The sequence below is a fragment of the Cavia porcellus genome, unplaced genomic scaffold (assembly GCF_034190915.1).
Source record: "Cavia porcellus strain 051 isolate PalLab524CR breed Dunkin Hartley unplaced genomic scaffold, mCavPor4.1 scaffold_17, whole genome shotgun sequence".
In the NCBI taxonomy this organism is placed as follows: domain Eukaryota; kingdom Metazoa; phylum Chordata; class Mammalia; order Rodentia; family Caviidae; genus Cavia; species Cavia porcellus.
Genome location: NW_026947500.1, coordinates 4,591,538 through 4,613,888, shown reverse-complemented (window position 1 = coordinate 4,613,888; position 22,351 = coordinate 4,591,538). Strand labels below are relative to the sequence as shown.

The 22,351-nt window shown below is 37.7% G+C and overlaps 1 protein-coding gene across 12 annotated transcripts in view; it reads left to right on the top strand.

The window, feature by feature from the left end:
* Nucleotides 1–22,351, top strand: part of Pld1 (phospholipase D1) — a 233,157-nt gene that overhangs the window by 35,770 nt on the left and 175,036 nt on the right. For 3 of the 12 annotated variants that reach the window (XM_063227169.1, XM_063227163.1, XM_063227165.1), the window contains one exon: nucleotides 23–148. The exons of 5 other annotated variants lie outside the window; for them this stretch is intronic. The gene's annotated coding sequence lies outside the window, so the exon portion shown is untranslated. Of the gene's footprint in view, nucleotides 1–22; nucleotides 149–6,263; nucleotides 6,585–22,351 lie in introns of those variants that run through there. 4 more of the 12 variants (XM_063227170.1, XM_063227168.1, XM_063227159.1 and 1 more) reach the window with 4 other exon arrangements.

Genomic DNA, 22,351 nt, shown 5'->3' with positions numbered 1-22,351 from the left:
CATTTTACCTTTTCATTGGCAGGACAGTAGTAAATAAATTGCAGGAGAGAGTGAATACTTCTTTTTATAAAATATGTCTTTTGTTGCGTGATTTCACCAAGCTGTGGACTAATTTTACATGACCTGAACACCTTCAATGTAGGCTAGGGTAAGTTATGATGTTCAGTAATGCGATGTATTAAATGCATTTTTGATTTTTGATATTTTAATTTCTGTATAACAGCATGTAAGCCCATGGTAGGTCCTGGAGTATCTGTTATATGGAAAGTTAAATGTGATGGCATATTTAAGTAGCCAATTCAGGCAGCAACAGAGAAAACAGCATAATTAGTTGTCTAATGAATTGCTGCTGCTTACTGTTGTAGATATGAAGTGATTTTTAAAAACCTGGGAGCTCTGAGAAGATTTTGGGAGCTCATGGGTCTGGGCTACCCCTTGATGGGCTAATGAGGAAGGGACAGGATGTCCCCAGGTGGGACAGTGGCACAAACCTAAAGGAAAGGGAGAACCAAGTGGGCTGAAAAATAGAATTAATTGGTTGTTGAGTGTGTGGAGGATGGTTTGTGAGAGAATCAGGGAGAGCAGTGCTAAGAAAACTGGACAGGACTGGAGCAAGCTGCTTCAGGCAGGGGACCTCCTGGGGCAACAGGAAATGTCTCCTTACAGTGGGTAAGGAGGAAGGAAGGCATGGCTTCTGGGGGATCAGTAAATAAGGCAAACTGTCCTGAGGTCACTGCTACTAGTTCAGTTCCCTCAGCCAGCCCTGGGTGACAAGCTTGCTTTGTACAGTGGCCACGTTGGTGCAGAGCAGCAGCAGCTGGAGGACCCGGCCCACCTGTTCCTGAAGCCTAAAAAGAAACCAATTTTGAACTTTCTTTGTACGAGTATTACTCCTGTAAGGCTGAGGAGATAGCTCAGCAGCATAGCACCTAGGCAAGCATGAGGTTGTGAGTTTGATCCCCAGAACAAAAAAAATTATTTTAGCTTTTTAGATGACTTTGACTAAAGTAAGTGATGTTTTCACGGTGTCTCTTTATTAAAGAGAAAAGAGTAGAGAAAAACTTAGAAGTTAAGTCAGTGAGTAAATGTAACAGCTTACACTTTAGCGCACATGTTAACATATTAGCAAAGACTCTTCTTTGCTTTTTAGGAGAGCATATTGTGTCAGGTAAGTTACAGAAAGCTAACTTCTCATTATTATGTAAAAGGGAATCATGCAATATATGGGAAGGGGGCAAAGCACTCTGACCAAATTATTTTAAAAAACGTTAATCTGGTCAGTTTTGTGAAAAAATTTGCTTGACATCCCACTGTTTGAAGTTACAATTATCTAAAGGGAGTCAGAACATGCTTAAATGTTTTGTGATTACTAAATTTCAAGATGTTGTTACGTTTTAGAGGATTGGATTTCAAGGCAATTTGTAATAATTAAGGAAATAACTGTGCAAAGAAGAGAAGTAAAATAAAATATATAGACACAGGCCATGGCAGATGTTGCAGAATAGGGAGTGGATGGGAAGACAATAAATGCCATTGTCATTAACACAGCCCTAGCAGCATGTGTCACAGATTAAATAATGAGTGATAGTTGTTGGACACAGCGAGGAGAGAACAGAGAGCTGTTGTGACACAACCTCATTTAATTTCAAACTATTTGCTTAAATAAAGGCTCTGTTTTAGTTATAGATGATGAAAAATTGAAAAGTTGATATATTGTAAATCTTTGAATTCACCCTGAATTACCAATGAAAACTTAATAAAAGAGCTTTGAGTGAAGAATCTTGTTCAGTTGTGAACCTTGTCTGCAAAGAGAAGCCAAAGCCAAGGATGGTTCGGTCCTTTGGCTCTGGTTGAATGGTGCCTTCCTCTATGGGTGAGGGTCTAGCTGGTGTGGTCCCAGGGGCCGGCTTTTCCTTGCTCGTGTTAGAGTGGGTGACAGATGTTCTCATGTGCTGAGGCTGGCCCAGTGCTGTACTCTTATCGAATGCGTGCTGAGGACCAAGGGAGATTGGGGTGCCTGGCTTCTCCCACTCTGGGTCACCATGTATACTAATGAGCAAGTGCAGGAGTAACATTCGTTACACAAAAGAAGGGCTTACTGTTTTTATTATTTTAGGGTGTGCAGTCAGGGGTAGGAAAGAACACAGGTCAGAAGTCCTGGGTTTGAATCCCAGATCTGAATGCTGGTTTCATCTGGTACTAGGCCCCCTTCTCTGAATGCCATTTTAAACAGTCTTTTTGTTGCTTTTCTCTCCTACCCTTAAATCAGATATTCTACATGTCTTTGTGTAGTATGGGATCTCTTTGACATTCTAAGGACACTAATGCATTCCTTAAAAGAATAATAATATTTACTACAAAAAATTGAATAAGATTAAAATGCACAGGATCACAAAGAACAGTTATACTGGCATACAGTCATAAATACACTAAGCAGTAAATATGTAATACTGGACTACACCTCCTTTGTTAAAAGGTGTTACAAACCATGATCTAGTGGCAGTTCTAATAGCTACTATAATTTTGAAGTAATACTGAATGGAAATGATATTGAGATATTTGCAACAACTGTAATGAGATAGGATAATATTTTTGACTTCTGTTAGTGACAAATCACAGAAATAACCAATTTTGTTGCATGTGGCTGCCTTCATTTGAATAGAAGAAAATACTTAATTTTGGTTAGAGTTTAGTAAAAATAAAAATAAGCATTTCCTCACCTACATCCTGAATTCTAAGATTGTCAAAAAAACCCACTGCCTGAAAACCTTAACCTTTCCTTCTGTGTTGTGCATTCTCCAGGGTGAAGTCTGTACCCCCTGACACTCAGCTGTGCTGCCCCTCCCGAGCCTGTACTTCTGGTGTCCACCTCCCACGTCCAGGTGCAGGACTTGAGGCCCGCTAGACCCTCCCTCACTAGTTCACTGGGCCTCCAACCCAGCCTCTCAAAGCCAGAAGCCACCTCCAGCACAACTCCTCTCTTTGTGATCCTTGCTCTGAGAGGACATTAACAAGCACTGGGTGGTGGGTGTCGCAGGCCCCAACCTGGCTCACGGCAGAGCTAGAACAAGCTGCTCCAGAGTTACTGCCCTGGCCTCTTTGGTGCAGTGTGTGAGACAGTACAGCGGGCATTGTAACATATCACTGTGCCTGTTTTTCCCTTTATCTAGGATGTCTTATGAATTTCTTCTTATCTAACAAGCCCTAGATTCTCCTCCTCATCTTTTCAGCATGCTCCTCTGGTACTCTCAGAGTTAGAAGTTCTTGGTGATTTCTCTTTGCCTTCTTGATGTGACATTCCAGCATTCCTGCCTTCCTCAGGGCAGGTTCTTCTGGGGGCTCCCTGGCCTCACCACCTCTCTAAAGGCCATCCCTCCAATGCACACCGCATTTCCCCGTTTGTATACTGAGCACACACTTTGCCTTGGAACAGTTGTGCCAAGTCTGGGTTCTATGGCTGCTTTTCTGGGGAGCCTTTGTGGGGTCTATTCATAGGACAGTCCTAGTCTACATATCTCCTCCTTCCTTGGCAGGGACCTGTTAGGGCTCAGGAGAACAAGGTACTGACATTGCTGGGTGTTCAGAGACATTGGTTCCAGAATCTACTCCAGCACCAAGAGCTGTGGATACCAGGATCCATGGATACCCAAGTCCCTTATATAAAATGTGTAATGAAGTGAGCCAGGCATGGTGGCATACAACTGCAATCCCAGCACTTGGGGGACTGAGGCAGGAGGATCATTATGAGTTCAAGGCCAGCTGAGACTACACAGTAAGTTCAAGGCTACCCTGAACTACCTAGTGGGACCCTGTCTCAAAAAAAAAAAAAAAAAAAAAAGGGTGTAATATTTGTCCATGACCTACATACCTCCTCCCAAATACTTTACGTTATCTCTAGATTACTTATAATTCCTATACAATGTAAATACTTATTACATAGCATTTTCATTTTCATTTACCTTATAACAACAATTGTACAGTGTAATAGCAGTTATACTGTTAAACAGTAATTATTTGGGAGTAATGACAAGAAAAATTCTGTACAGATTAAGAACTGACATTTTTTTCTTCTAGTGTTTTCCATTGGAGTTTGGTTGACGCCACAGATACTGTACAGCAAACCAAAAGTGCTTGGTTTGGAGGAATGACTTGGGCTGTGTGGTTAGCTGTGTGGTCTTGGCAAGGTACTTTCCCTTCCTTAGACAACTTAGTTTTTCCTGTGTAAACCTGGCGTAACAATAGGGTGGTGAGGTTTAGATGAATCAGTACTTACAAAGCGCTGTAGAACCATTCCTGCCTTATAACAAGAGTATAAATAATACCTGGCCTTATTCTTTTTAGTTTCATTCTAGTTAAGTGGCTTGGACTTACTTGAAAGTCACATACTATTACCTTTGTATTTGTGCTAGGATTTTATTAAAGAGTATAGTATGATTTGGAGTCCAGTGCTTAATTGCTGCTCATCTTCATTCGGGTTGATATTAGATCTTGACTTTAGTAAATTTAATCAATGTGAGAAAAAGGGATTAATTTTGACATAAAGATAGAAATCCAGGGAACAGAGACTTACTGATATAGACACAGTCCCACTAATCTCTAGCTAAGTAAGAGATTTATCTGTATTTCTTCAATTCCAAAGATTGTGCTGACCTCACAGGAATATTTCTTGTAGTTGTTTTGACAAAAAAGAGACTAATATTACTTATCAAAGGATTTCGTTGGAAATGCAAATCCTCATATATGTTAGTAAACCACATCCACATAACAGAGGTAGTTTTGAATTTAATTACTTCTCATTTTCATGAACATTTTCATATCCTCTAGAAATATTCTACTTTTGTATGACAAACATTTTTCATAAGTTTTAACCACATACTGCTTGTGAGAGCTTAGTGTGTTCTTGTAATTTATTCACCTCTGTTTTTTCTTACAACATCAAGTAGTTAATATTTCTCTTGAGTTTTGTGCCAGTGTTCCAGCCTTCCCTGAGTTTTACCAGCAGGTGGGGTACTGGCTCCTTTTTAAGTCAGCCCATGAGGCTACTTGTCTCCCTGCTGTGATTGTCACCGCCCACCTCTACTCCAAGCTGTCCCTCTACACCTTTTTCTAAAGTGACTCTTTGAGACACTGTTGAGCCCTGACCTAGAGTTGGTCAGGAGGTGGGCAGGGTGGGTGTTACATGGAGATAGTCTCTGGAATTTTCATGACTAACATTGAGGTAATTTGCTAATGGTTTATGTTTCATAGGTTTTGAATAGCTTAAATTTTACCAGAAATGTATGCAAATCTATTTGATAACAAGTGAATAAGTTTTTTTCTTGACATATTTGGTCCAATTTTATGAGTTAGAAGAAATATTGAAGAAAGGAAACCTGAACTATTATATTAAAATAGATCTTACTTTAATAAAACAGAAAACATGGAAATAAGTCATTGAATAAGTCTGTTCTTAGAGCAGAAAAATTAGGTAAAATTGTATCTAATGTGAGCATATTATGATAAAGAGCCAAGCATGGATTTTTACTCAAGCATGAATTCTTATTCTTTCATAAGCAATATTCTGGAACTTATTGATTATGCTTTAGGATTTAATTGCCTGAAGTTTTTTTAGAAAGAAAATTATATTTCAATTCCTTAAATTGCAACCATAGTGTATAATATTTTAGGATGATATTATTTTAGAAGATCCTTTTGTTTTTTTTTTTGTACGGGAAATCGAACTTATGACCTCACACTAGCCAGGCAGGCACTTAAGCCACTGAGCTAAATCCCTGGCTCCTAGAAGATCCATTTTAAAATATGTTTGTAAGAATATCTTAGAAATGTCTCTTTACTGTAAGTGATGGACCAGAATTACGATTTTAAAGATTTACAGACACAAGTCAGGATTAGAAGTTAGAAGTTTCTTTCATCAAATTGCCATTTGAATTTATGTTAATTTTTCAATTTTAGTGATTAATGAGGTTTTAAGGCTGTTTAAAAGCCTGAAAGTAGTGGTAGTATGTGAGTTTAATTCTCAGAAACAATAACTTCCTATGTCTGCCTTATGCAGCGTGAAATTACACTGCTGTATGTTCCATGACCCCCCACCTCACTTGGGCAGCAATGTAAAAGTCGTTTCATGGCTGTAATAGAGGGCCGACTGTATTCCCCTTGTTTAAAATGAATCAGTCAGTTTAATAGTGTCTGCAGAGAGGAGGGAGTGAGAGCTCTCTTTGTTGAAGTTTGTGTTATGGTTTTCTTGAGAATCAAGTTCAAAAATGAAGCCCGATCTTTAGCTCTTCTGTGTGTGGATTTTATTTCTCTCTGCAGTCTGTCTATTTAACAAACGGGGAGTGGTTTCAGGTTCATTACTGAAGCTTATAGGCTGACGTTTTCTGTGGGCTTGGCTGACTGAAGTTGCCTTTGGGGAGGAGGCCAAAACTGAGCTTGGGAACAGGCTGGCCTCCCCAGTTTATGTGGATTCTTAGAGTAATCAGTCCCCTCCCCTCCCACCTGGACATCAGCTGCTGGGGAGAAGTGTCTCCTAGTGAGGATTCTTTCATTACCTCAATATGAAGGCACTGCTTTCACAGGGGCACGAGGTTAGTAAGTAACACTGTGAACTTTCTCTTGCATTTGTCAGATTTTCTTTCTGTGCTTATGACAGGCAGGAGAATGGTTGCTGCTGCCGTGTTCCTTTAGAAGACAGTGTGAGTTTATGGATCCTGCAGAGATGAGGGTTTGTGGTTCTCTCTGTAACGTGGACATTGTTTGACAGTAATGCAAGTGGGAGCCAAAAGGGAAGACAGACTCGTTGCTGTTGAATTTATAGTTGCAGAAGTTTGTGTGTGTTTGTAAGCATTTTCAGTTCCTGTTTTTGGAATTCCTTCCTTCGTGTCCTTCCATTAAACTTTCTGGGTGTGAGAACGATTTTATACCGACTGGCTTTATTTTCTTGGACATTAGGCAGCAGCGTGCTGCGCCGTGGTTGGCCCTGTTCTGTCTCACCAGCTTGGCTTACCGTCTGATGTGCGGGTGTCTCTTGGGCCTACTCCTTGTCCTTACAATGAATCAGCGTATCAGTTTAATCTCCTGGAAACTCTGGCACTTTTCTTGAATGTCTCATAAAATACCTACATAACAGTCCATTTGGGCAGAGTGTACAGGTGGGTTCAGCAGAAAGATATCCATTCTTCAGTATCATTATTTTTGTTCACAAGAGACTCCTCAGAATAGAGTATCCTGGAAGAAAAAAAAGAATGTAAAAACAGAGTGTGGCTTATAAAACATGAAAGCAGTGTGAAGAGTAATAAAGAAACTCCGTCCATAAAATTAAGTATCAAGAGAACTATCTTCTTCAATCACATTAACTTAAAGATTTAGAGAGCAATTTTGCCTTTGTTAATTTACCAACAAGATAATCACATGAAATTGTTCTATAAGAGTGGTTCAGTTTGATGAAGCCTTAAAGTTTGCAGCACTTTATAAAGTACAGCTCATGATTTTATGTTATGGAAAGCATGCTTTGGTTCAAGGGAATGGACTTGAGTTTTAAGATATGCTAATATGCTTGTGCTTTTGCTATTTTATTTTTTCTCATTTTTTTCCCATTGGAAAATAATACAATGTATCAGGAAGGGTTTTGTTCTTTTGTGATGTCCTTTTGTGGGGTAAAAATATCTCTTAAATATCTCTTAAAGTTTATGCCAAACTTTAAGGATCCTACTTTCTATCTGTGCTGATGCTGAAGTTGTAAAGTTATGGCTGCATGGCATTTCAGGATTGTAGAATTATATTGTGTACCCCAAAGGGAGCTATACAGTTATATCATCACTCCTACCTCTGCGGATGTCTTCTTTAATAGCACGTATGTTAGGCTAGTTTAGTTTTCTAGGAAATGCAAATATTGCTATATCTTTGCTATGTTTTAAATGTAATCTATATGCTATTACTGCATATATATGTGCTGTTATGTGATTATTAATTATTATATGCTATTAATTTAAATTTTAAGGAGGATACTTGTTAACTTGGTTGTAGCTGCCTGGTGATTTTAAAGAAAAATATTAAGACGATTACCTACTGATTATTAGTTAGTGCTTAAAGGGTATGGGCAAAATTTCAAATAGCTCACACAAAACTCATTTGTCCAGTAACTCTCAGTTTCTGTGTTCCTAGGAAATTCTTAGCTTTTTCATCTAGAGGTCATAATGAAGCAAAATACTACTGATAAAATCAGTGTGGCAAAAGTAGAATAAGAGGGAAATTCCCTAAAAAAACAGATGTTAGGGGTTTTCCCAGAGATATACACATTAAAGTTTTCTCTGAACACGAGGAGAAAATAGAAGGCTGAACAGAAGCATGTTTAAGATTTGTAAACTTAAGATAAAATGTTCCAAGGAAAGCTAGATTATTCCCAGTTGTAGCTTTGCAACACACTCAGCGGTTCTTGGTATCATCTTGCTGGTTTGGCATCATTACATCTTTGTGTTTTGGCTCAAATGAAGCAGAAATAGACATTTGCTTATTCTGTGTACCACTGAATTTCAAGCAGAGCTTCGAGCTTATTAACTTTCATCGTACAAGCTTTCTCACTGGCATTCAAAATGCTCTGCATGTTGCACATAGCTCAGATGGTTTATGAACCTAGCTCATATCCTTGAGGCATATGATGCCAATTTTCTTTTAAAATGAATCTCAGTTTCAAAGTTGGAGACAGATCCTTAGGCAAACTATCTCAACTTGAACTGGTCCACCCCAGAACCACTGGTACAACTGAATGGCAGTGCAAGTTAAGGACGCTCAGAAAAGAAATGAGTAACTGGGAGCAGTTGGGATATTAGGGGCAGGTTTTCTGACTGCTGAACCATGAAAAATCTGATCAGTGAGTTTCAGCCAAACCTCAGATCACTCCCATATCCATTGTCTTGGCGTTGTTGTAAGTTGTAGGTAGTCTGGAGGCGTGGGCTCTTGGTGGTCTTGCCAGCTTCATTCAGTGACTACAACAAGCCTGCCTTTTCTGTGCCCGACCCCGTGATTCCTTTCTTTACTCCTGCTCACTCAAGGTCTTATGTATCAGAAAGTGAGGGATAATATGAGGTCATCCACCCCAGAAGTGTGCTGTTTTAGAATGGATGTAAATATTAACTTCCCAACAGAATTGCAGAGGCTGAGGTCCTATTACACTCTTGGAACTCAGCTGACTGCACCCCCTTGGGTTCCTTGTTTCATTCTAAAGAACCCAGTGTAAATATGATCAGGAAGGGCTGGGAGTGGAAATGGTGGTCCTAGAAGGAGCAGTAATGCAATGGTAATAACAAGCGCTCAAAAGGCATTTCTCGGTGCAGCCACTGTTTTAAGCTCTTTGTCTGTATGAGAACACTAAGCAGTTGATTGCCTTGATTTTCCCTCTTTGCGGTTGAGGAGCTGTCCCAGAAAGGTTAAGCTGATCTATGTGAGGGCAGCTAGTACATTACCTAGATGGGTGCTGTGGTAAGGGAAAACCCAGTTTTGTTTTTCAAAGAAAATGTAATCTGATCTCTATTATTAATGAGAAGCAACCCTGTGAATACTGACATCTGCATTCTTAGCAAAGGTCCTTCTGTTAACCCTCACTCATCCAGTGAGGCGTGTCCTTGTGTCCTTTCTGCACTGGGATGGGGGCAGTGAACTTGTGTTCTGCTTTTCTGCCTGTTCTGTTGGTGAATAAAATGGTGACCATAGAGACTGGCAATAGCCACTAGATAAAACTGACCAGGTCACATGGAGAATACACCCACTGCATCAAATCCTGACTTCTATTTACCAAAGTTAGTCTTGGAAATTTTGAGGTTTTATTTAAGGTTAAAATTAATAAAATCACTAAAGCTAGTAGCTTTTGATTATTTAGTTTTTATGTTCTTGCATTCTTGCCCAGTATGACTTCCTGTGATAATCAAAGCTCTGTTTTGTCAGTCCTAAGGAGTTTTTGAAGCTCAACAGAACATGAGAAATGTATCTTTTCTAAAAACGTTAATGTGCATTTAAAAACTGGTGGGCAGTAACTTAACACTAGATTTTCTAACACTGAGACACTTATGTGACAAGTAAGTTTAGAACTTTTAACAATATAATGTAGCTCAGGCATATTAAAGAGCTATAGTAAAGAAAATAAGTTAAACATAAAAATTGTGATGGACAGGAAAGCACTTCGTCTTGTCCAGATCAGTAGAGGAAATCATAATAGGAAAGGGTTAATAGATGTGAATTTTCTAGGTAAGAGTATATAACAGAAAAATGTTCATTGAAGCATTATATTATTAAAAATTTGAAGATACAAATACCAGATTGTAGAAGAAAATGCATGATGTACTATTATACAAAAGGTGAGCAAAATATATGGTGAATGTTTAAATTGAAAATTTACTGCTACAGAAGACTTACTGCCATTAGTCCCCCTCAAAGTACTCCCCCTCATTTCAAGCACACTAATCCCATCACTCTTGCCACTTTGTGAAGCAGTCCTGGAATGGCTCTTTCATGAATGCCTGTGTAAGAGGTAACCAAAACTGTGGTGAAGGTGCTGCCGACCGCATCCAGGGGAAAGGCAGGCGTTTCCTCATCCACTTTCTTCACTGAATCTGGCATCATGTGACTCTACCGTGAAGTCAAAAAGATCATCAAGGTAGTTTTGATTCAGTTCAGGACATTGAGGAAACTAAGGTTACACAACTGAAGACACAAAAGCAGGCTTCCAGAACCGCTCCAGAGAATGACAAGAACAGTGGTGTAATTGGGTTCAGAGTGAGTAGGAATATTTTGAGGGGATTAATGGAAATGTGTGTCTCTGACTGAGCTGAGGTGGTGATGCTAGGTACTGATTAACATTAGCATAGACCCCTTTATTACAATATAATAACAATAGAAATAAAGGGCACAGTAAATGTAATGCACTTGAATTGTCCCAATACCATCCCCTCTTCAGGTTTCCATTTCATGGAATAATTGGCTTGTGCAAAACTGATTTCTGGTGCCAGGAAGATTGAGGACCACTGCCTTAAAATAATCTGGGTCAGTGGTTTATTTTGAAGGTGAATTTTCTGGTGGTTTATGTTTTCTTTATTTTTAAAAATAATTGTATGTTAGCAAAAAGCAAAAGAAATAATTTTACAGAGAAAAAACATGAGAACAAATTATACCCCAAATTAATAGACTAATAAAGCTCATAATGTTTGAGATAGTAGATCTAAGAATGCTTTTTAGTTTTCTTGATTTTTAAAAATAAATTTAAGATTTCCTTAATAATAGCTTATTATTTTCATAATAAAAATTAGAATAGATTAGGACTGATTGGCTAGAGTTAAGGCACAGCCAGTCTTTATAAAGGACAGAATAATTTTACTTGGGATAAGAATTATTTTGCTGTACTTATCTGTTATATTAGGAAACTGTGTTTTAGAAACATGAGGCTTAACATTTAGCCACATGTTATAGCTGATAGTTGGAAGGTGGACATTTGATTTCATAAGAGATATGCAGAGTAGCTCACTTAAATACTTGGAATATCTATCCAAGGAAAGACACTTGGGTGGATTTTTAGTATTTCCAGAAGTCTTAATAACACTTCTTGTTGGGTCTAAAAGGGATTGATGTATAAAAAGAACAAGTGAGCATACTAAGCCTATCTATAGGAGAGATGATTTGACTGCAACAATCAAGGTAGTAGAAACTTAGAATAGTTGACCTCTTTCTCTGCCCTCCTAGTGATGCCCAGTGTGACTGAGTCACTATTACCACAGGTTCTAATAGATTTTAGTAGAACCTTTTTGGGGTCCTTGGATACTCCATTGCGGCTCTTTATAACATTCCATTCTGCCCATTTAGCACATCTTAGTAACAATAAGTGAAATTAGGTTTCCTTTTTAGCCTAGGTTGGTGAATATCATAAGATGACACTGTTCACCACTTACCTAATGGTATTTGAGAAAGGGGTGGGGGGCTGATGACTTCTTCCAAGGAAAACCTCCCATTTCACAGCCATGGTCCTTATTCTCGCTATTGTTTCAAGATTTTATCCTTGGGTGCTGGATCATCTAACATACATCTGGATTCCCTGTTTATTCTGGAAGACAGCAGCACACAGAGTGACTAGAGAGCACTTGATACTGAATCTTGGCGATTGTTTTTTAGCATCTTTATTGACACTGTACAATTTACAGTTTACAAAGTTAACCTCTTTAAAGTATGTGATTAAGTAGTGTTTAGTGTGTTTACAGAGTTGTATAATCATTACATAATCCATATTGTAAATGTTTTCATTACTCTAGAAAGACGATTCCTTCTCCTTTCTTTTTTTCCCCCTAACCCTAGGCAGCCATTATTCCATTATTTCTGTCTCTCTATATCTTTTCATTCTGAATGTTTCATATGACTGGAATCTGTAAGTGAGAATCCTGCATATTTAAATTTGATGGCCTGGTTACTATGTGGGACTCTTCTCAATAGCGTCCTGAAGGGCAACATTAAGACTAAATAAACCATATTGCCATCTATTTTGTTGGTTGTCTTACTTTTTCTTCTAGCATTTCTAACGTTTTACCTATTCAAAATGTTTAATAAATGTAACCTGAGATGATTATAGGTTATGTTGCAAAATTTTTTGGTAGACTCTTGCTTATTAGTTGTGATCTTGAGTGAATTGTTTGACTTTTCTAAGGACCAATTTCCTTACGAAGGTGATGGAGGTGATAATAGTAGTACTTATTTTAGAGGATTCTTGTCAGAATAAAATAATATTCTACTAATAAAATAATATACTACTGCAATGTCTGATGCATTGTAAATGCTAAATGAATGAACATTAGTTATTACTTATTGAAAAATAAATGTTAAATTTTATTTTATTTCATTTTTATGAGTTTCTGTTCCAAGCTTTTGAGGTGGCTTGCAAGAATATTAGTGTACTATTACACACACACACACACACACACACACACACACGCATGCCCACAAACAAAGAAGTAAAACATTAAAACCAGAGAGCAGAGTTGATAGTGTTCATAGAAATAGAATATCAGAGGAGATGGCTTATATAGGAGGTTTTCAATGAACATTATTTCAGGGTCTCTCCTTGTGAGTGGAGGTAATAAACTCAAATCAGGGAGAGAGATACAAGCAAATAAGTGTCACAGCCTTGAAACGACTTCTGCTGATTTCTAGTCTACTCTTGCATTGTGACTGGAACTTGAAGTGTGAAGGTGACATCAACATCTCTCAGTATGTACAGCTACTATTTACTTATATTTGAGTACTTTCCGTGAGCTAACTAAATAAGAATGTAAACTATATTCAAAAGTCTGCTATTAAGATGGAGCGTGGCCAACACAAGGCCAGTTTCTTTCTTGATAGTTGTTGATTTTTATGAATATTCTCACACATACTAAACTGAAATGTATGCCTGTGTAGGTGCCTTTGCTTCTTGATTCTTACAGTAATTTCTACATAGAGAAACACATGCCTGACCTGATAGTCCCAGATACTTAAATTACCATGGTCCTTACGCTCCTTAGTTTTTTTTTCTTAAACATGCAAAGTTATGTTTATTGTTCTTTAGATTATATATTCCAGCCCACCATACCTGCTCCATTTTACTGGAGTCAGCCTTCCCATTCCAGTGTGCCCAGTGAACTCCTGAGTGGTCATCATGGTTCCTTTCCAACATGCCCTTTTAGGGGCAACCTTTCCCAACCTCCAGATTGCATACTTCCATCCCTGTGTTCTGCCAAATCTCTGTTTATACTCAGTTCACTGTCACCTCCTGTGGGCTCTTTGTGTTCAAAACTTATCTCAGCACCTGACACATGAGAACTGCCAAATGTAGTGGAAGAGAGAATACCAATTACGTATTCAGATACCAAGCTATATCTGATTTTAGAGAGGCATCAGGTATGAGACATGTTCGTGGATACAGAATATCTAAGCAACACTTGATTAAATGAAGCTGGAAGCAGATAACCAATAAGTAACTAACTAACTTACTAAACTAATAACTAAAATCTGTGAATTTCTCAGCCCCCAAAGCAGCATCTTCTGGTAAAGGAGACTATAAGGTCTTGCATTTGGTTACTGTACCATTCATCATCACTTGATCAAAGTGTATTACTAATTTTGAAATAAGCAAGGTGCCTAGACAAGCAACAGTTGGGTGTGGTTAATAATACCTACCTCCTTTGCTCAGAGACATTTAGATAAAGTGATTAAAGGATTTTACAGTGTGGCTGAATAACAAAGTTCACAGTAGATTCTTTACCAGTGTTTGAGTAAATGCTGATAAAAAAAAAAACAGAGTCCAAAGTTATGCATGTGTTTTAATCTCAGGCTGTAGCACTTTTTCAAGAAGTATGGAGAGAGCCTTTTCTTTAAAGCATGGATATAGGATTAATTTAAGAAAAATTATGTCACTGGGACAATAAAGGAGTTTGTCTATATCTAAAGGAAAGAATGTAGAGCCCACCAGTGTATTTTGTGCTTCATAAAATCTACTCCACATTTTAAATGGCCCAATTAAGGGCTCAGCTAGGAATCTGTAGATGGAATGAACCCAAGGACTGGTGGTGTTGTCTGGGAGTCTCAGGACTCAGGATGTGCCTACTCTAATTTGTTTTGGTACACTGTATGCCCAGGCTGGCCGCAGACTTGTGGCAGTCCTCCTGCTTGGATTGTGCCTACTCTTGAGCACTAGGTTTAGTATATGTCTGCTCTGTGGATCCTAGGGAATGTCACCGCTTGGCTCCTTGCCATGTGAGTTTGAATTTGTCTTCTCCATACCACTTGAATCTTTGCTCTTCATGCAGCACCTCAATAAATTGATCTTCTCCTTCCCCTTTTGCTGCTTTTGTTGTGGGGTCCCCAGATAACTGTTCTGGGACTGAAGGTAAAAGAGTCAGATGCAGAATTCTACAGCTGAAGTGGATGCAAGGATGCATGTTCTGAGCCCAAGAGGAAAGCTCCTTCGGAGAGCACCCACATAGAGCAACGTGGGTACTGCTGGGCACCTCCTGGCTTGGGGAACACTCCACTTCCTAAGGCCTTTTCATTGTTGGATGACTGTGTTGGAAAGTTCTCCTTTATGTTAAAATGATAAGGGTCGCAGAAACACACTACTGTGTTCTTGTTTTATTCCCTGGAATCTCAGAGGAAATATTTCTTATATTTGTCAGTCTTAGGGTGTTTGGCAGGCCTCTCATTTTTGTTCAGCCTAAAAACCCCTGATTTTTTCAACCATTTCTCCTGATGTCATGGTTTTCAGACTCCTTACTATCCTGGCCTGTATTCTCTGACTGTCTATAGTTTGCCGAGATAGTTGCTGTTCTGTGGACCTCTCACTGGACCGTGCTACAAGTGCAGCCTGACCTAGCAGGCCGGCACTGTCAGCTGCTTTACTCAGGGACTGCTTTCGTGTAGCAAGGCTGGTGTTACTATTGTGTTCCCTTGATTCAAAGACACCATTAATGGCAAGATACACCACCAACTAAAGCTTAGTGTTTTGGGGCAAAGAAAGCGCTCATGACATTTAATGTAGATATAATACTATAAAATGTAATAGTCCTGCCAATATTAGAAAACTTAAAATCTGTGTGGCCTGAAGGAAGGGGAGCGGAAAATCTCTTACAATTAAAAATTATATATATTCCCTATTTTCTAGATGAGGAAACCAAGATTTAAAGAGTTCAAGGAAGTTGCCACAGTCTGTAGAAGGCAGGGCTGCATTCAGACCCACCCTATCTGTGCCCTGTGATTCTGTCATTCCCACTCCCTCCCCAGTAGCACAATGCCCCGGGATCTCTCTCAAGGTCAGCAGCCAACAGGCCAACGCCTGCCCTTACTTGTGTGTTGATGGAAATGAAGATGTTTGCATTTATTCATTTCAGTTTGTTTCTTTTATTTGGCAGTGAACTTTGTGTGTGGTCCTTTCTCCGTATTTGAAAGTGTGATCATTATGCCAAAAAATACTAATGTTTTCTCGGAGTGATCTGTCTGTTAACAATGCCACTAGCAATGAGATTGGCTTAGTACAACTGTTACCAGTTTTTAATACAATTCAACTGGTGATCTAATTTGCACTGAGAACTTGGGTCTGTTGACATGTATGTAATTCGCTCCCCCAAAAGAAAAATTTTTAATTCGCTCTCCCAAAAGAAAAATTTGGGGGCCTGTGGGTTGCTGGGTCAGCACACCTTCCTTAGTTAATTTGTGCTTCTCAGCTGCAGTGCCCTCTGGACTTGGCTTCCAGTCAGCCAAGTTGGGGCCAGATTTCCCAGAACTTTTCTCTGCCTTCCACTTTAAGCATCCTTACCTCATTCATGTACGTTTATTGTGAAACTCCAGTCTATAGATAATCTTTAAATCCAGAGGGTGATTTGTGACAGTAACCATAACAGATTAAGAATGTTGAGAAATGAAAGCAGTTCTTATAGATGCGTGATACTTGAGGGAAGGTCATCTTGCAAACTTCTTAGGAGATACCTATGTGATTAATTAACCAACCCAGTCTAATTATTCTAGTTCTTTTTAGGTGAACACAAGAAAAGGGACAGTAGCTTTAGGCATTAGTTGGGAGCTTTAAGGAAAAAAAAAAACCACCTAGTAGATTTCAAATGAAAAATAGAAGTATGATACTGAGAAAGACAAGAATTTCCACTAGTATGGTATGTTATTCTCTTAGCTGCAAAAAGTAGATCTGTAACTAAGAAGGAATATAGTTTTTATTTTATTGTTCAAAATAGGAATTAAAAAAATGTCAAGTATACTTCTTACCTTCCATTAACATCCCTTTTATTTATGTACATGAAATTTATGGTGGAATTTTCAGGGTTTATGACAGTGCTTAAATGGTGTAAGAAATATTGAGCAAAACAACCTGCATCAGTTGCTTCCATGGTTCAGTGTGACCCAGATTTTTATGAATAAATTTTATTGGTACATTTTGGACATACATAATGATTACATGGAAATTTGTACCTACACTTAATATATCTTAACTCTTTATTTTTTCCCATTGCCCTCTCTTGCTTTTAATTCTTGCTCCCCTCTACCTTCACAAAACTTTGTTTCTATTGTTTTCTTTTCTTTTTATTTGATTTTAAAGAGCAAAGCAAAACAAATGAAACAGAATGAAGCCAATCAAAACAAAACAGTGAAAGTATTATAGGACTTCAAAACAAGATAATAGGAAATCAACAGTGGGTACCCTGCTTCTTGTTATCTTCATAATAGCTGCTCATATCATCAGACATAATAAAATTAAACAAATGAAAACAGAATAAATCAATCAGAACAAAACCATGAAAGTGATACAGGACTTCAATACTAGATAATAGGAAATCAACAATGGCTTCCATAATATATCTTGTTATTTTCAAAACAGCTGCTCATGCCGTCAAACATAAATATAATCAATCAAAACAAAACAGAATAAAACTTAACAGAACAAAATAATACACAGGACTTTAAAACAAAGTAAGAGGGAATTAACAATGGCTACCACCTTCTCGTTTTAGACATTTCTTCACCTTTCATTTCACAATATCTATTGTACATTTTGGCTCTCACTAACTTCTTTAGGTTTTTATACAAGGGAGGAAACACAATGTTCACCCACCTGAGTTCAAATCATTTCACCCATGAGCATGATGTCAGTTTCCATCCATTCACTTACAAGAGCCTCAGGATTGTCCTTCTTTATAGCTGAGTAGCTTTCCATTGTATAAAAATGCCATATCTTCCTTGTCTGTTCTGTGGTTGATAGGCAAGCTACCTATGCTTTTTTCTGGCTTCCTGTCACATGGAGCATCGTTTTCTATCCTTGGACTTTTAGTCTTTGAATTTCCCTTCAAGGTAAATGTGTTTCTTATATTCAGCATATTGATGGGTCTTCTTTCTTGATCCTGTCTGTCTTTGTTTGTTTTTATTTGTGAACTGAGGCCATCTACCTTAATGGTTATGACCAACATGCACTGGTTTGTCTCTGCCAGCTATTTTCCTGCCATTGGCTCCCTATTTTTTCCCTCCGTTCAGCTGCCTGCCCCTCTCAGTGATCCCCCTCTGCTGCTGTTCCTGGAACTGTGGTCATCATTATCTTTCTCTAGAATGTCCTTCAGTACTTTGTAGTGTTGGTTTGGTGGTCATGAATTCCTTCAGTTCTTTGTCACATATCTTATTTTGCCATTAATTTTGAAAGATAGTTTTTCAGGGTACATCAATCTGGGTTGGAAGTTGTTTTCTTTCAGGATTTGAAACACTTCACTCCAAGATCTTCCTGATTTAATGGTTTGTGTTGAGAAGTCTGTCGTAATTCTGATGGGTTTTACTTTATAGGTGATCTGTTTCTTTTCTCTAATAGCTTTTAATATTCTGTTTCTTGTGCTGACTTTCTGGAATCTTGATTATTATATGTCTGGATGTAGATTTATTTTGCTTATGGCTAATTGAAGTTCTATATGCCTCACTTATCTGTATGTCAGATCCTTTTTCCATGCTTGGGAAGTTCTCTGCTGTTTCTTTTGTAAATAGTCTTTTTATGCCATTTGGTTTGACTCTTGCTTTTTCACTGACACCTATCATTCTTAAATTCTTTTTCTTTCTGTCATCTTGCGGCCATTGAATTGTTGTTTCCTGGTTTCTTGTTATTTTAAAGAGATCTTTCTTTTTACAATTACTAGCTGCCATCGTGTCTTCAAGATCTGAAAGTCTATCTTAAGTTTCTTTCAAGTGGTTTTGCCATCTTTCAGCGGAGTTTTTAATTTCCTAGATATCTCTTTGAATCTGTTCCATGCATTCCAATTCTCCCCTATATTTCTTGTTTATGGTTTCCTGCATTTTCCTATGCTCCTTTTTTCATCTGTGTTTTCTTTAGATATGCTTAGCATTTCTTGCATTATTTTTGTCATTTGTTCTTTTACTTGAGATTTTATATCTGATCTGATTACTTTTAACAGCCCCATGAAGTTGTTTCTTTAGTTCTGTTGCCATCATCCCAGAAATTTCAGACATGCAACTTCTGATTTCCTGGGTTCCTGCAGATGAGTTGGTTCCATGGTGTTCCCACATTGGCTACCTGTTTGCAGTGTAGGGGAATGGACCAGGCATCTGGGTTTCTCTAAGCCCAGGTTCCTGGGGAGTTGGTGGGGCACAGAGCTGGCTTCTCCCGAAACACGTGTCTACTCTGAGGAGGCTTCCCCAGTGGCCAGTGGGCATGTGAGGGTTGGGTGGCTGCTGCTTCTCCCAGCCCACTCTGGTTACCTGCAGGGAGCACCTTCAATGGCTGGCAGATGTGCAGGGGCGGGTCTATTGTTTTTTAAATCTCTTATTTCCTTCCTTCCCTTTCCCTCCCCCCTCTCTTATTCTGCTTCCCACGTGAACACTTTCTTCCCACTTCCAAATATTTATCCTCTATTGTGGTTCTTGTTTACTTTCTGAGTTTCTCACATAAGAGACACAATGTGATATTTAATGTGTGTCTGATTTGTTTCACTTAAAATTATGTTCTCAGTTTTTTTTTTTTATGCTAGGCAGACAATACGATATTTACACATGGAAGTCTGATTTAGCTCACTTTTGAGTATAGTCACAAGTTGCATCCATTTATCTATAATAGCCTCAAATTTGTCTTTGTTTATCACTGAATAATACTACATTGTGTAAGTAAGTAAAGTCCAAAATGTAAAATAGGTATTTTGAAAATAAAAGGAAAAGAATGTGCTCAGAAGGAAAGCGCAACCTGGATAGGAGAAAAAAAAAAAAAAAGAAATAAGGGAAAAGATTATATGCATATATGTATACATATATATTTGTTTATATACATACATACACACACACACACACAAGATAGATAACTATACAACTAACCTCTGTTAGTTCATCAAGAACAGTTTGTGTTTTTATTGTTTGATCATTTTTCATGCCTAAATTTTGTAATCTGAACAACTGCTTTTAGGATTACAGTATGCAATATATTAACTAGTGTTAATTTTCTATTTTTTTTGAAATTTTGTATTTTTTTTAAAAAATGCTTTTTTTTGTTTTGTTTTTAAAAAATGCTTCCATTTCAAGGTGTTTCCATTTACCTAAAAGTGTCTCAAGTTTGTTCTTTATGGCAGACTAGTATCTCCACTGTGTATAAAAACCACGTTTTATTTATCTGCTCATCTGTTGGTTGGCATATGGGCTGTTTCTAAGATTTAGCTATTACAAATTGTGATGCTATAAATATGAACATGCATATATTGCTATAGTATGATGCTTTTAATTCCTTTGAGAAGATACTTAAAAGGGGAATAACTGTCAAATGGAACCTCTAGTTTACTTTTTTTTAGAAATCACCTACTGCTTTCTTTAGTCATTGTACCATTTTACAATCCCACCAGCAGTGGAGAAGGGTTCCTTTTTTCCCACCCCCTCACCAGCATTTGTTATTGGTCAGTAGTCATTCTTTCTGGAATGAAATGGATTCTCAAAGCTGTTTTCATTTGCATTTCTTGTGTGATCAGTGATGTCAAACATTTTTTCATATACTTATTTGCTATTTGTACTTCTTCATCTGAGAAGAGTCTGTTAATTTGAGATGCTCATTTTTGGATTGGGTCTTTAAATTTGGGGGTTTTTTATTTTTATTTTTTTTTTTTTCTTCTCTGAGACAGGATCTCACTATATAGATCAGGCTGGCGTTGAAATCACTATCTAACTCGATTGGCCTCAAACTTGTGGCTATCCTCCTGCTTCAGCCTCCTGAATGCTGGGATTACAGGGGTACATTACCTTGCCTGGCTGTTTGAGTTCTTTGTTTATTCTAGATATTAGTCATTTGTTTGAGGAATAGCTGGTAAATATTTTTTTCTATTCTTTGCACTGTCTCTTCACTCTTTTTGTTTTTCCTGTGCAAAGGCTTTTAGTGTGATGTGATCACAGTTGTTGAGTGTTCATGGTAGTTCCTGTGGAATCAGGATTTGTTCATGAAGTCTTTGCCTACACCTAAGCCTTCCAACAGTTCTGCCTATTCTCTCTTCTAGCAGATTAAGTGTTTCTGTTTTAATATTTAGGTCTTTTGATACATTTCAAGTTTTGTTTAGTAAATGGTGAGAAACATGGGCCTAGATTTTATCTTTGGCATGTGGAAAGCTAGTTTTTCCAGCACCATTTATAAAGGGGCTATCTTTCTTTCTGTGAAGATATTTGACCCCTTCGTTAAAGACGAGGTAGTCGAGTGTGTTGGGAATTGTTTCTGTGAGATTTATTTTGTTCCATAGATCCTTGGGTCTGTCTTTTTCCCAGTACCATGCTGTTTCTTTTTAATCTTGGTAGCTTTGTAGTACAATTTCAAGTTGGAGATAAAGAGGATACAGAGAATGGAAAGATATTCCTTGTTCTTGGGCAGAACCAATATAGTGAAAATGAACAGACTACCAAAACTGTTACATACAGTTAATGCAATTGCTATCAAAATACCAATAGTATATTCCACAGAACTACAGAAAACAAATCTTAAATTCATATGGAATCTAAATAGACCTAGACTAGCAAAAACAATTCTAAGCAAAAGTGAGGCAGATAAGTTTAGAATTACATGTTTGCTTTCATTGATTGGTATTGGTTTATTTAGAGTTTTTTTATATTCTCTTGATTCAGCTTTGGAAATTCATATGTATCTAGGAATGTCCATTTTTCTGCATTTTTCATCTTATTAGAATACCAGTTTTCAAAGTAGGTATAGATGATCTGGATTTCTGCAGGTTCTATTGTGATTTCACCCTTTTCAATCCTAATTGCATGGATTTGAGTCTTTTCTTTACTTTGTTTTGATAGTTGGATAAGGATTTGTTCATTTTATTTAATCTTTCAGGGAACAAATTCTTTGATTCATTAATTGTTCTTTGTATTTTTTTTAGTCTCAAATGCATTAATTTCTGCTCTGATGTTTATAATTTCCTGCCTTGAATAAGCTTTGGTTTAGCATGCATTTCTTTTTCTACAAATTTGAGATTCACCATTAAGTTGTTTATTTGTGTTTGCTATGTTTTCCTGATGTATTTACTGCTATAAATTTCCCTATTACAATTGTTTTCATCGTGTCCCATGAGTTCCGTATGTTGTATTGTTATCATTCAACTGTGAAAACTGTCTCCTTTCTTCTTTAATTTTGTCTATGACCCATTGTTTGTTCAGGAGGGTCCTATTTAATTCCCATGTATTTATGAAGTTCTTGTGGTTTCTTTTTGTCATTGATTTCCAGTTTCATTGCACTATGGTCTTATAATGTACATGTAAAAATTTCAAATCCTTTGCATTTACTTAAGCATGTTCTAGGAGCTAGTGTGTGGCCTATTTTGGAGAACAT